At 43.0% G+C, this 12422-nt stretch overlaps 1 protein-coding gene across 1 annotated transcript in view; it reads left to right on the top strand.

The window, feature by feature from the left end:
• Positions 1–12422, top strand: part of FARP2 (FERM, ARH/RhoGEF and pleckstrin domain protein 2) — a 159100-nt gene that overhangs the window by 63794 nt on the left and 82884 nt on the right. The window lies entirely within an intron of this gene.

Here is a 12422-nt window from a genome sequence, read left to right as displayed (position 1 = left end):
TGTTCTATAAACTACTACTTATGCGGCATCCATAACCCCGCTGCTGTGTACATATGTGAAATATTAAAAATGTTTCCTTTTTTTTTTTATTACGGCTGGTTAATGATGTAGGATATTTCATTCCTGAATCACAAAGTAAGCAAAATGTCTATAATTAAGTATCTCCGGAGCAGATCTGTATCCAGTCATATGGAAAGTCTTTTATGCTGTGCAGATATGGCTGTGATGCAGTTTTTATTTGTGGTTACATTTTACATGTTAAGAGATTAACCATTTGTTACCTAAGTTTTACTTTTAGTTTATGGGTATGCAAGCAAATGACACAATACATTATTATATTAGAATAATACGATTGCGTATTGATGACATATTGCTATGATATGTCTTCAGCTTCTCATTGCTGTTGGTCCTACTGCCGGGATCCAAACTTAGAGGAAAGTTCTGACATCCGCGCTCGGCAAGTACAATAAGGATCAAGTAGCTACAATGAATTGAGCTCTGTTCACACTTTTGGTTGGAGATTCTGCCATGGTTTCTATTACTCTTTTCAAATTTTTTTCTTCCAACACTAGAAACAGCACAGTCAGGATTGATAGACTTGTTGGGAAAAATGCTGAAAAGTTTGATGAGAAGCCTCAAAACACAACATTAAAGGGGTGGTCCGAAGTTCAAATTAATTTTCATTGGCATATTTTATATTGCTGCTTCCGTAACTACACATACCTTTTTCCAGTCTTTATAGTTGGGATTGGTGCTAGTACTGACTATGATCGCTTCGACAGGGTATTACCATATATACTCGTGTATAAGCCGACCCCCCTAATTTTGCCTCAAAAACTGGGAAAACTCATTGACTCGCGTATAAGCCTAGGGTGGTAAATGCAGCAGCTACTGGTAAATTTCAAAAATAAAAATAGATACTTTTATTGGTAACATTAATTGAGACATCAGTAGGTTAAATGTTTTTGAATAGCCATATTCAATCAGGAGCCTCATATAATGCTCCATACAGTTCATGATGGCCCCATAAGATGCTCCATACAAATACGCCACATATAATGCTGCACAAAGGTTAATAATTACCCCATAAGATGCTCCATAGAATAATAGGCCCAATATGCTGCTCTATAAAGGTTATGGCCCCATAAGATGTTCCATAGTTTATGCCCCATATGCTGCACCATAAGATGCTCCATAGAATAGGCCCCATAAGATGCTCCATAGATTATGCCCCATATGCTGCTCCATAGAATATCCCCCCATATGCTGCCCCCATAAGATGCTCCATTGAATATGCCTCCATATGCTGCCCCCATAAGATGCCCCCATATGCTACCTCCATAAGATGCCCCCATATGCTGCCTCCATAAGATGCTCCATTGAATATGCCCCCATAAGATGCCCCATAGATTATGCCCCCATATATTGCTGCTGCTACGGCAGGTATTTAAAAAAAAAAAAAAAAAAAGAAAGACATACTCACCTCTTGTCCCTGGGGGCCAGGTGCCAGTGTGCTGAGTAGGCGGAGACACCGGCGCTCTATGGGGGACAGGTGTCGCCGCTGGCTCAGGACAAAGCACCTGAGATACTCACCTGTCCCAGGCCAACGCTGCTCGCCGCTGTCAGTGACGTCAGGCAGCAGAAGGCGCGCACTGACTGTCATCGCGTCCTCTGCTGCCTGAACGTCACTGACAGAGGGACCCGGTGGGCAGACAGCGGCGAGCAGCGTTGGAACCGGGACAGGTGACTATAGCATATACTTACCTCCCCTGGCGCATCTCTGCAGCCCCGCTCTCCCACAGTCGCCTTTCCTTTCTTCAGCGGTCACATGGTACCGCTCATTAAAGTCATAAATATGCGCATATTCATGACTTTAATTAGCGGAACCAGGTGACCGCTGTAGGAAGGAATGGAAGACCGTGTGACAAGCAGGGGGCTGCAGAGATGCGCTGGGGGGGGTTAGTATGATCTGACACGCCCGCTCCCCCTCCCCCCACCTCCCCCTGGCTATATGACTTGCGTGTAAACCGAGAGGGGGACTTTCAGAACTAAAAAAGGGCTGAAAATCTTGGCTTATACGCGAGTATATACGATAGCTGTATCATGTAGCTGATACCCGCTCTCAATGGCTCACGTTCATCTCATGAAATCGTACCATGAACGTGTTTAGGCCCACGTAGTAGTAAGCCATGGAGCAAGTAGGGATTTTAGTTAATGGAATACACGTGCAGCCATCGGAAAATTAATCCATTAGCAAAAGATATGCCCTAGTTTTAAAAACTTAAAGCCGTCATTTGCTGTCTGCTCCACCCTCTGGATATCCCCGCAGATTGGTTGTCTTATTAAACCACTCAAAATAAAAACTACCAATTACAGAATACAGAATAGTAGCTAAAAGATCTGTAGAATTAGAGTAAACTGATTACAGCAGGCTAGTAATTATTTTTAGATTTGTGTTTGTAAAAATAGATATGTTCATAAAAAAACGTATGTACGCTGATCGTGTATAATATTAAAGGGGTTGTCTGTGTTCCCCGGTTTACTTCTGATGGTGAAGACGCCAGGGCCACGTACCTTGCCTTAACTCCTGAATCCGCCCTCAGTCTGTATACTTCCACCACCCAAGGAAGAGGCAAGTGGTAGTGTACCGTAATACACCAACCAGGCTAACAAGGTATTATGAACAGGGATAACGAAAAATACCAAACATACAAATATACTCACACAAACAACAGACGTAAACACTGGAGAGTGGAGGATGGGGTAAGACGAAAGTAGGAGAAGGAGGATAATTAGCACACACCCAAAACCTAGCGACAGTCTCACATAAATCCACCAAACGCCTTCTCAAACAAACCACCACCTACTAACCATGCAACATAAGCTATCATCTGACAATGAGTGCTAGCCAGGGCCCAGATTATATAGGAGATGGTAGTGGCTAACAGTGCACAGCTGAGAGCCTTTAATGCTGGAAAGCTTCCAGGTGCGCTCAACTGAGCAGATTAACCCCTGCACTGCTAAAAGAAACTTACACCATGTAATATGAAGGTAAGGTTCTTCTAAACAGTACAGGAGTAGGAGAAATGCTACTCTGAGGTCTTATGACTCCTCTCTGTCGTGGTAAGCCCGTGACAGGAAGCGGAAGCAATGACTTTGGTGACTGCTGAAGCTTGTGATTGGCTGCAGTGGTCATGTGACTGGAATGTTACGTCATCAGATGAGCCTTCAAGTATATCTTGTTCCAGTCACCTTACCAGGACTCATATTCTCCAATGGATAGTACGATGTACAATGTCAGTTATCTGATCAAGCGATGGTACAAGGATGTCAAGCTGACGGAGGCAGTGTGAAGCAGTGGACAATATTCTGCTGGAGATCATTGGACCTTGGCATTTATTTTAATGTTACTTTGACATTTACCACCTACCTAATCATTCTTGTAGACCAAAGTGCCCACTTGCGGCGGTGGTATTCCTCAATTAGAGTGCCTCTTTTGCCAGGATAATGACTGCCAAACTGCAAAAAATTTTCAGGAATGGATTTAGGAACATGGCAAAGAATTCAAGGTGTTTACTCGGCTTCCAAATTTCCCAGTTCTTAATATTATCGATCATCTGTGGATTGTGCTATAAAAACGTCAGTCATTATGATGCACAATTTAAGGGAGTTAAAGGTTCTGCTGACAGTGGTTGGAGCCAGGGGCCACATGACACTTTCTGTGGAACTTCTCTTGTAGATACATGGATGTTGAAGTCTAAGGAATCCCCTTTGTATTCACATCTGAAAGTGTGACTTAACATGTTCTCTTTATCCATAATGCTATCTGGTTCATTCTGCTCGAACAACAGGCATGAAGACTCAGACCATGGCTGCGTTATTCCTGCTGCATAGGTTTTACTTCTAAACACTGTGACATTTCAGGAAAAACATAATTTGAATCATCTTCTGGGAACTGCATCTTGCTTGTCTAGTGAGGGAAGGTCCCTGGCAGCTTGTCCCCACCCCGATCCCCTTAACTGATAGGTCTCTTCCTATGTACACACATAGGGATTAGTAATGAGCGAGCATGCACGGGTGCTAACAGACTGCCTTTGGCGTGCTCAAATATTATGTTCGCGTCCCCATTCCTGCATGTCTGGCACTTATTAGACAGCTGCAACACATGCAGGGATTGCTTGACACACAGGCAATCCTTGCATGCGTTGTGGCTGTTGAACAAACGCCAGACATGCTGCTGCAGGGTCTCAAACAAATTATTAGAGCATGACGAAGACACTCGGTTAGCACCTGAGCATACCACCTTATCCAAGCTCACTCGCTCATCACGAATAGGGATGGACTTGTTAGTTAAGGACATTAGACCAGGGAGAAGCCACTCGGGACTGACTATGGACTAGTCAGCTGAGACACATAGGGCCCAATTTTTCAAAGCTTTCACTTCAGAATTCTCTTCTAAAAGCTTTGAAAAGTCAGAAAATGTAGGCGCAAGTTGGAGATGTGCCCAAATGGATGGAACTGGGGCGAGACAGGACGCCAAAGCTCGTCTAATTCATGACTGACTTGGGCAGGACGGCAGAAATCTCCAGTACCTGACTGGAGTAAGATTTCTTGCATGGCGCATGCCACTTGTCAGACACTCCCGACTCATGAAGAGGGGTGCACCTTCATCAGGGGCTTCTGACTGTAGCATGCCCCCTCATCTAGACTGACATGAACTACGCCAGTCTAGATGACTCTGGCAAGCTTTTCAATGTATGATTTTGTTGTTATAACCAAGCCACTTTCTACTTTCTGATGCCTGTGGCTCGGGCATCATCAGTCAGACTCCAGGTTCCCTTTAATGCGGACGCTGTAAATATATTACTCCAGCTTTATTTATTTTGTTCCTTCCCTTCTCTCTAGACCTCCCAGAGGTTGTATTTCATTATGCTCTTATAAAAGTTGAATTGCCTTTCTCCAAAGGAGTATTTGGCAGAAAATTGTAGAATTGCGTCCAGCGGTTTTCTGTAACGAGTACACTTAATCATCCCATTCACTAAAGGTTTCCTAGTCCGGCAGCAGGTTGGCGTCCTCATTATTAATGGTCTTACAGATTGTTCATGCAGCCCTTGAAGCAAAGGGTTCTTTGATGATAACTGAGCCCTTCTTTTAGGGATTGTTCATGTTGGGGCACAGGGTTCTCATGGGATGTTTTACTACCAAACCGCAGAGCAATCATGTTATCCAGTTAGAGACTAGAACTCCGTTTTCTTTGCGCACATTTTAAGGGGAATCGGTCAGGAACCTCTACACCCACCAGACCATTTATATGTTTTTGAAGCCTTTTGAAAGATATGTCAGTCTATCCCTTTTAGAGCTCCAAGCACTGCTCTATCAGCGAGAAATCACATTTTGGAAGCGCACTGGGGCATGATGATGCACTTGTAGCTTCTCAGCCTCACATTGTATTTCCTACCTAGCAGCACCTTCCTCCTGCTTGACAAGAAGTTTACTCTGGTACACCGCCACTGATCTATTAATCAGAGGAGGGTGCTGCTCGGTAAGAAACACAATAATAACAACCTACACAATTTTCCACAAAATATAGCTTAGTCTCCCCTAGCAACATAAACTTATATAGTAAAAAAAAAAAACACCATAACTATTTCATTTAAAGTCATATATGGAGTGAATCTAAATAGAGAAAGACAAAAAAGGGAGGAAGTAAAATAATACATTTTTTTTTATTCAAATATCTAAACAGTACATGTATACATATTAAAGCTGGAGTCACACATAGCAATCTCGCTAGCGAGATCGCTGTGTGTGACAGCGATCAGTGACCGTCCCCCCTGCCGGTATCGCAGATCGCTGCAAGAAACCTCTGGACATATTTTTCGTCGCTGATCTCCCACCGGCCAGCACGCATCGCTGCGTGTGACAGGCGGGAGACCAGCAATCAGCTGTAAAATAATAAAAACAAAAAATATTGTTATTCTCACCTTCCAACGTCCCGCGCAGCCATCCCGCCTCTCTCCACGCTCCGGTCCCAGTAATCCTTTGCACGAGTGACTGCGAGACGTCGCGCTCCCGCGAGACCGTGACATTCTCGCGGTCATTCTCGCACAGGATCACTGGGACCGGAGCGTGGAGAGAGGCGGGAATGCTGTGTGGGACGTCGGAAGGTGAGAATAACAATATTTTTTATTTTAATTCTATTTTTGACATGTCTGTTTGACAGCTCACCAGCGATCACATAGCGACTTACCAGCGATCCTGACACGTTGATATCGTTGTCGGGATCGCTGGTAAGTCGCTATGTGTGACTCCAGCTTAAATATTAGGAATTCCAACTGGTAATTATTGGACCAAAAATAATCGGACGTAATAAGATAAGATTAAAGTCTATATACCAGTGAAGGCTTTTCTATGATACTCGACAACTCTTAACAAGAACTGTTTGTTGTTCATCTCTGAATTATTAAACTTCTTTATCAGAGCAATGCCCCTTTCTGCAGTGTCATTCATCACCTTAAGGGTATGTGCACACGTAAGCATTTTTTTAAGCGTTTTTACCGGCAAAAACGCTTTAAAACCGCTTAAAAGAAACATCCCATTCATTTTAATGAATTCTGCACTTTTTGTGCATATTGATGTGTTTTTTCCGCGAAAAAAAACGCATTGCGGTAAAAAATGCAGCATGCTCATTAATTTCGCAGAAAACTCCACATATCTAACTATTTTCTATGAGACTGGGGATGCTCTGGAAAAAACCGCATAAAAACAGTTTTTTTATGCAAAAATGCGCGTTTTCTGGGAAGGAGTCCGGTTTTCAGTCAGGAATTGTCTGCATATGTGTGCACATAGCATTGATGGAGCTTCTTCGTGTATCACTGCAATAGTCTTCTATGTTGTGGATCCCAAATAATTCAAAGAATTCTTTGTTTTACTTGTAACAAAATTGCTGAGGTCTTTTCCTTCAAAAACGAGGTTTTTACCTTCCAACCGTTTCAGTTCCTTTTTCTTTTCAGGTTTCATTCTTAAATTTTCAAACATCTTCTCCTTCTCAGCCTGACCGATACGCTCATCCAAAAATGCCAGTCGTCTGTTAGTTTCCGACAGATACCAGATGTGTCTCTTAGCCGCTGGGAGGGCACGCTCTCTGACATCTTTATCTGGATAATATTGCAAAAGCTGTAGCATCTCCAAATCATTCTTTGGAGCCCATCGTCTTACAACTGCCTCGTGCCAAAAGCGGACATATATCAGACAGACAAAACGTGCTGCTTTTCTTATTCCTTTCCATTCGGTATTAGACATATGCAATTGTGTAGTGACTAGCACAATTTTGAGTACATATATGGCCTTTGCCATCCACCTTGCTTCAGTCAGAGCCCCTGGAACCCGAAATTCAAAGTTGTTTTCATCCCAACCTCCAAGATATAGATGTGATAGTTGTAATAGCTGTTTGTAATCTTCTCTTGGATGACTGCCATCTTTCAAGACATTGTTGAGGTAGTCCACCATTTTCACACGTTCTTCATTTTCAATCGTAATTCTGCCGGAGACACACTGACTCTAATGCAATCCCCCTTTGCGTACTAGGACTTCTGTGTAACTTCTGCTTTTTATAGCACCTTTAAAAATCCAGTTTTTTTTTTTATTTCCTGCATCCTTGTTCAAAAAAAAAGAAAATTGAAAAGATATGGAGAGGATAATAAAAGCTGCTAAATGGGAACAAGAGTATGAATCTGTTTTAGGAACGAAAAGAAAGGGGAAATATTGATTATTCGACACCGAGGCCATGTTCAGATTGTCTGCTCTGCACTGAAGTCCCCCCAAGTACATCATAAGGCTAGTAACCCAGGTATTAGGAAACCCCTTTTTCTAGGTGGCAGGAGACATTTGTGCAGACTGTGGGGAAGGCTGTGGTTTTTCTATATGCAGTATGATCTTTGTTATGCTGAGTCGTTACAGAATTTTGTCTAAAAAGTCACATAAGAGGTAAAAACGTGCTGCCAAATCCACAGCAAAATTTGTGCCAAGTCCAAATGTGGCATAAAAAGTGCCAATAAGGGGATAGTGTGATATATTGTCATTTTTCTGGCCTATGTAAAGTTGCTATAGTTTAAGATTTGCATGAAAAAAAAATAACATACAGTGGCATGCAAAAGTTTGGGCACCCCTGGTCAAAGTTACTATTATTGTGAACAGTCAAGCAAGTTGAAGATGAAATTATCTCTAAAAGACCTAAAGTTAAAGATGACATATTTCCTTTGTATTTTAGTCCGGAAAAAAATATTGTCATTTTTTTTCTCTAATTTTAAATTGCAATGCAAAAGTTTGGGCACCCTTGGAGATTTGTGTGCTCAGAAAACTTTGGAGTTGTAGTACATTGTTCTGCTGTTCAGAGACACCTGCACAAATATGGCCTTCATGGAAGAATCATCACAAGAAAACCTTTCCTGCATCCTTGCCATAACAATCCTTGTGGATTTAGCAGCACACGAGAGGGTTTATCATTTCCTAGTGATGGTAAATAAAAACTAAAAGCACTTGTTCCTTGGAAGGGAGTCACGCTCCCAAAAGTTCACCACCAGGCATCTTTTCAAGTAACCAAATTCCGTTTCTAGTACTCATTTTCAGTTTAACTACCTGCAAAACAATAGAAACACAACATACACATTAGTGTGATGTCGATGATACATTTTCATGAATTTCAGTACTTTCAGATAAGTGATCAAAGTGTGCAACCCCTAAATATGAATCGATTTCGCTAAATTTTTTTACATGGATCTTTTAGATGACTTAGACCAAGGATTCAAGCAAAGTCATATGAAAAATGAAGCACCCTAACATAAATAAAAATATATATATATATATTTGTAATAAACTATGTAAGTGGCAAAAAATCGTTTTCAGCAAAAACATACTAAATAACATTTGTGCAGTCTATGAATTTAAATAGAAATTGGCTCCATCAGATCCCCCTTCATAGATGACCTCAAATCTGACCTAATAATTTTAAGGCTAGAGAACAACCTCTCTACACTAACTTGGGTTGGAGGCAAAGCCGTAACCACATGGGCAACATCTCTAACAATTTCCGGGTATAAAGGACTTGCCTCATGCACAGTCAGTTTTGATGAATGGTTGAATTTTTCTATTTCTTTGAGAGCAAGTGAAACATTTTGCTGAAATATGGTCAATCTGCTTGCCATAGGAGACGGAGTGAAATCCTTTTCCTTGCGGCAGCGCTTTGCCTGCTCCATGTCATCCAAATACTTGTCAAAGTCAAACTCCTCATCTGATGAGGATGAAGATATGGCAGCAGTAGCACTGTCAGGACCCAAGTCCTCTTGTGCCTGGCATTCTCCTGTAGGCCACTCATCCTTAAGGCCCCGTCACACATAGCGACTTACCAGCGATCCCGACAACGATATCAACGTGTCAGGATCGCTGGTGAATCGCTATGTGATCGCTGGTGAGCTGTCAAACAGACAGCTTCACCAACGATTAGCACAGCGACGCCGCGCGTGCGGCATCGCTTTGTTCAGCGCTGATTCATGTCAAAAATAGAATTAAAATAAAAAATATTGTTATTCTCACCTTCCGACGTCCCGCGCAGCATTCCCGCCTCTCTCCACGCTCCGGTCCCAGTAATCCTTTGCGAGAATTACCGCGATGACGTCCGTTCTCGCGGGATTGCGAAGTCTCGCGGTCATTCTTGCAAAGGATTACTGGGACCGGAGCGTGGAGAGAGGCGGGAATGCTGCGCGGGACGTCGGAAGGTGAGAATAGTAATATTTTAAATTTTTTTTTATTATTTTATCGCTGGTCTCCCGCCTGTCACACACAGCGATGTGTGCTGGCCAGTGGGAGATCAGCGACAAAAGAAATGTCAAGAGATTTCCCAGAGCGATCAGCGATACCGGCAGGGGGCCGGTCGCTGATCGCTGTCACACACAGCGATCTCGCTGGTGAGAAAAACTTGTGACTCAGCAGCGATCTCGCTAGCGAGATCGCTATGTGTGACGGGGCCTTAACTGCTACCTCAGACAGAGCTTCTTTTCCTTTAGTAAACTGTTGATCATCAAGCAGTATACGATGACTTGGGTCCACATAAACAGCTGCCAGAAAATTTTTATTTTCCAATAGCTGTGTCTCTCTCCGTTTCATTGAAGCAGAAATGCCATCTGGGATTAAACCTCCTCTTTGGGACAGGCAAAATAGCAAGTTCTTCCACTCCCTTATGAAAATGCCAGGAGTTAAATCCTCAGCTTGTAATTTTTTAGTCACAGTAAATGGGTGATTAAGCAATTCCTTCAATTCAGCCACCTGTGTCCATTGACCTTCATTTAGGGTTACCCGAGGGTTCGCCATATCTATAAGAAACGGTTTTAGTTCAAGCAATCACTGAATCATTAAATAAGTGCTGCCCCACCGAGTGGCTTGATCGACAATTGCCCCTTTCCCAGCACGTCTCTTCAAGATGGAATCAGTTTTAGCGGTTTTGGCGGCAATAACCAATTTCCTCACTTTTCAAATCAGATTTCCAGCATGTCCTTCTTGCAGACTATCTCATTGCCAGCTGCAGTGTGTGCACAACTTTCTCACTTTCTCCAGCTCGGTGCCCAGGAATCGGATCCTGTGCAAGGCAGGCACCCCCCTCCTCTCTCTGGTGAAGACAACAGGACAGAGGAGGGGATATTGCCCCCTGCAGTCTGGAGCAGCCAGTGCAGGACGGGAGCACTGCAGCATGCAAGTGAGTTTTGATAGGTGCTTGCCCCTGCTTCTAGGGGGGGCAGCTGCCCCTCGCTGGGTACGGCCATGATTCACATACAGCGTTTTTGCGGATCCGTTTTTTGCAGTAAAATGCAGTGACTCTGGGCATCCCAGCAAAGTCAATGGGTTTCAAGATATGACATTCAGACACATTGTTTTGTGAGGATCCGTTTTTAGGCTGAATGAGCATGTCAGTTTATGTGGCGTTTTTCTAATTTGCTTTTGCTATTAAAAACATTATCTATGAGCTCAAAAACCTTTCAGGTGATGCGGTTTTTTAAAAAGCTGATCTGCTTTTGCAGCTGAAAAACGTATCCTCAAAAAACGCTGTGTGTGAATACAGCCTTAGATCAGGAACAGAACAGCCATTTATAGGACATTTCATAACTTTCGCAAATTCCTATGAAAAAATATTCGGCACATTCTGCATTGAACTACTGTACCCAATTTATTATATATTTTAGCAGTCGGTCCATTTTATACCGACTCCACAGCCCTGGTTCCATAATGGTAACTGAAGAACATCCTAAGCATAAATATGCAATGGAACATAGCAGTGCTAACATGAGCATCCGGTGATCCCATGCAAGTGTCAGGGCCCATTGTGCCTGAGGTGCCACCATTTATATTCCATTGCTCAGTGCATGTGTGGAGCTGGCTCAGAAATTGATACCATTTAATACAGTGTGGGTGCCGACTGTGTTCTACACTCAGCACTCGAGTCTATCTGCTGACTGCAGTATTTTAAGTGTTGATGTGGCAAATTTATGAAAAATTCAAATATTTATCAATACTGTTTAATTTCTAAGACCATGCAAAACAGTCTTGGGGTATGTGCACACGCTGCGTGTTCTGCTGCGGATCCGCAGTGGATTTAGCCCTGTGAATCCGCAGCAGTTCCGCAGGCAATGTACAGTACAATGCAAAGGAATGGGATTTCAAAACCGCAGTGCAGATGCTGCGGATTTTTCAGCGGTTTTAAATCCGCAGCATGTCAATTCTTTCTGCGGATTCCGCTGCGGTTTGACACCTGTTCCATTGTCCAGGTGTCAATCCGCAGGGGAAAACCGCAGATAAACCGCAGGTCACTTTACCTGCGGTTTTACCTACAAATCCGCGCGGAAAAATCCGCAGCGTGTGCACTCACCCTTAAAATTTTTAGCAAAGTGGTTTATTGCTATTTCAGAAATCTGTCATGTTTTAAAACTGTCTAGTCTAAGTTTACAAAACCCATTTGTTGGCTTAGTTTGTGCTAGAAATGTTCGGCACAATGTAAGTAAATTGCACCAGAATTCAGGTAGATCTAAATATACCTCACTATACAGCACTTTGATAAATTTTGTGCTAATCGCATTGACCCAGCCACAAACAAAACTTAAAAGGGTTGTCTACTATTCGGACAACCCCTTCTCAATCCATATGTTTTCTCCAGAAGTGAGATGGCAGCAGCTCTCGCTTCCTCCGGATGTATGTGATTTGTCAGAAATCAGTGAGAGTGAAGCAGCCATTGAGTGGCTGCATGGAGCGTGTGGCGTGACAGTGTCACGCAATCCCTGGGAGACACCACTGGAATGGCGTTGGCACCAGAGGTGAGTCTAGATGGTTATTTTACTGGGGGAAAGCAGCATATGGATTGAGAAGGGGGATTATCAGAG

This window comes from Dendrobates tinctorius, unplaced genomic scaffold (genome assembly GCF_039654945.1).
Source record: "Dendrobates tinctorius isolate UK_male_01 unplaced genomic scaffold, ASM3965494v1 ptg000069l, whole genome shotgun sequence".
NCBI classification, from domain to species: Eukaryota; Metazoa; Chordata; class Amphibia; order Anura; family Dendrobatidae; genus Dendrobates; species Dendrobates tinctorius.
This window is presented reverse-complemented; position numbering and strand designations above follow the sequence as displayed.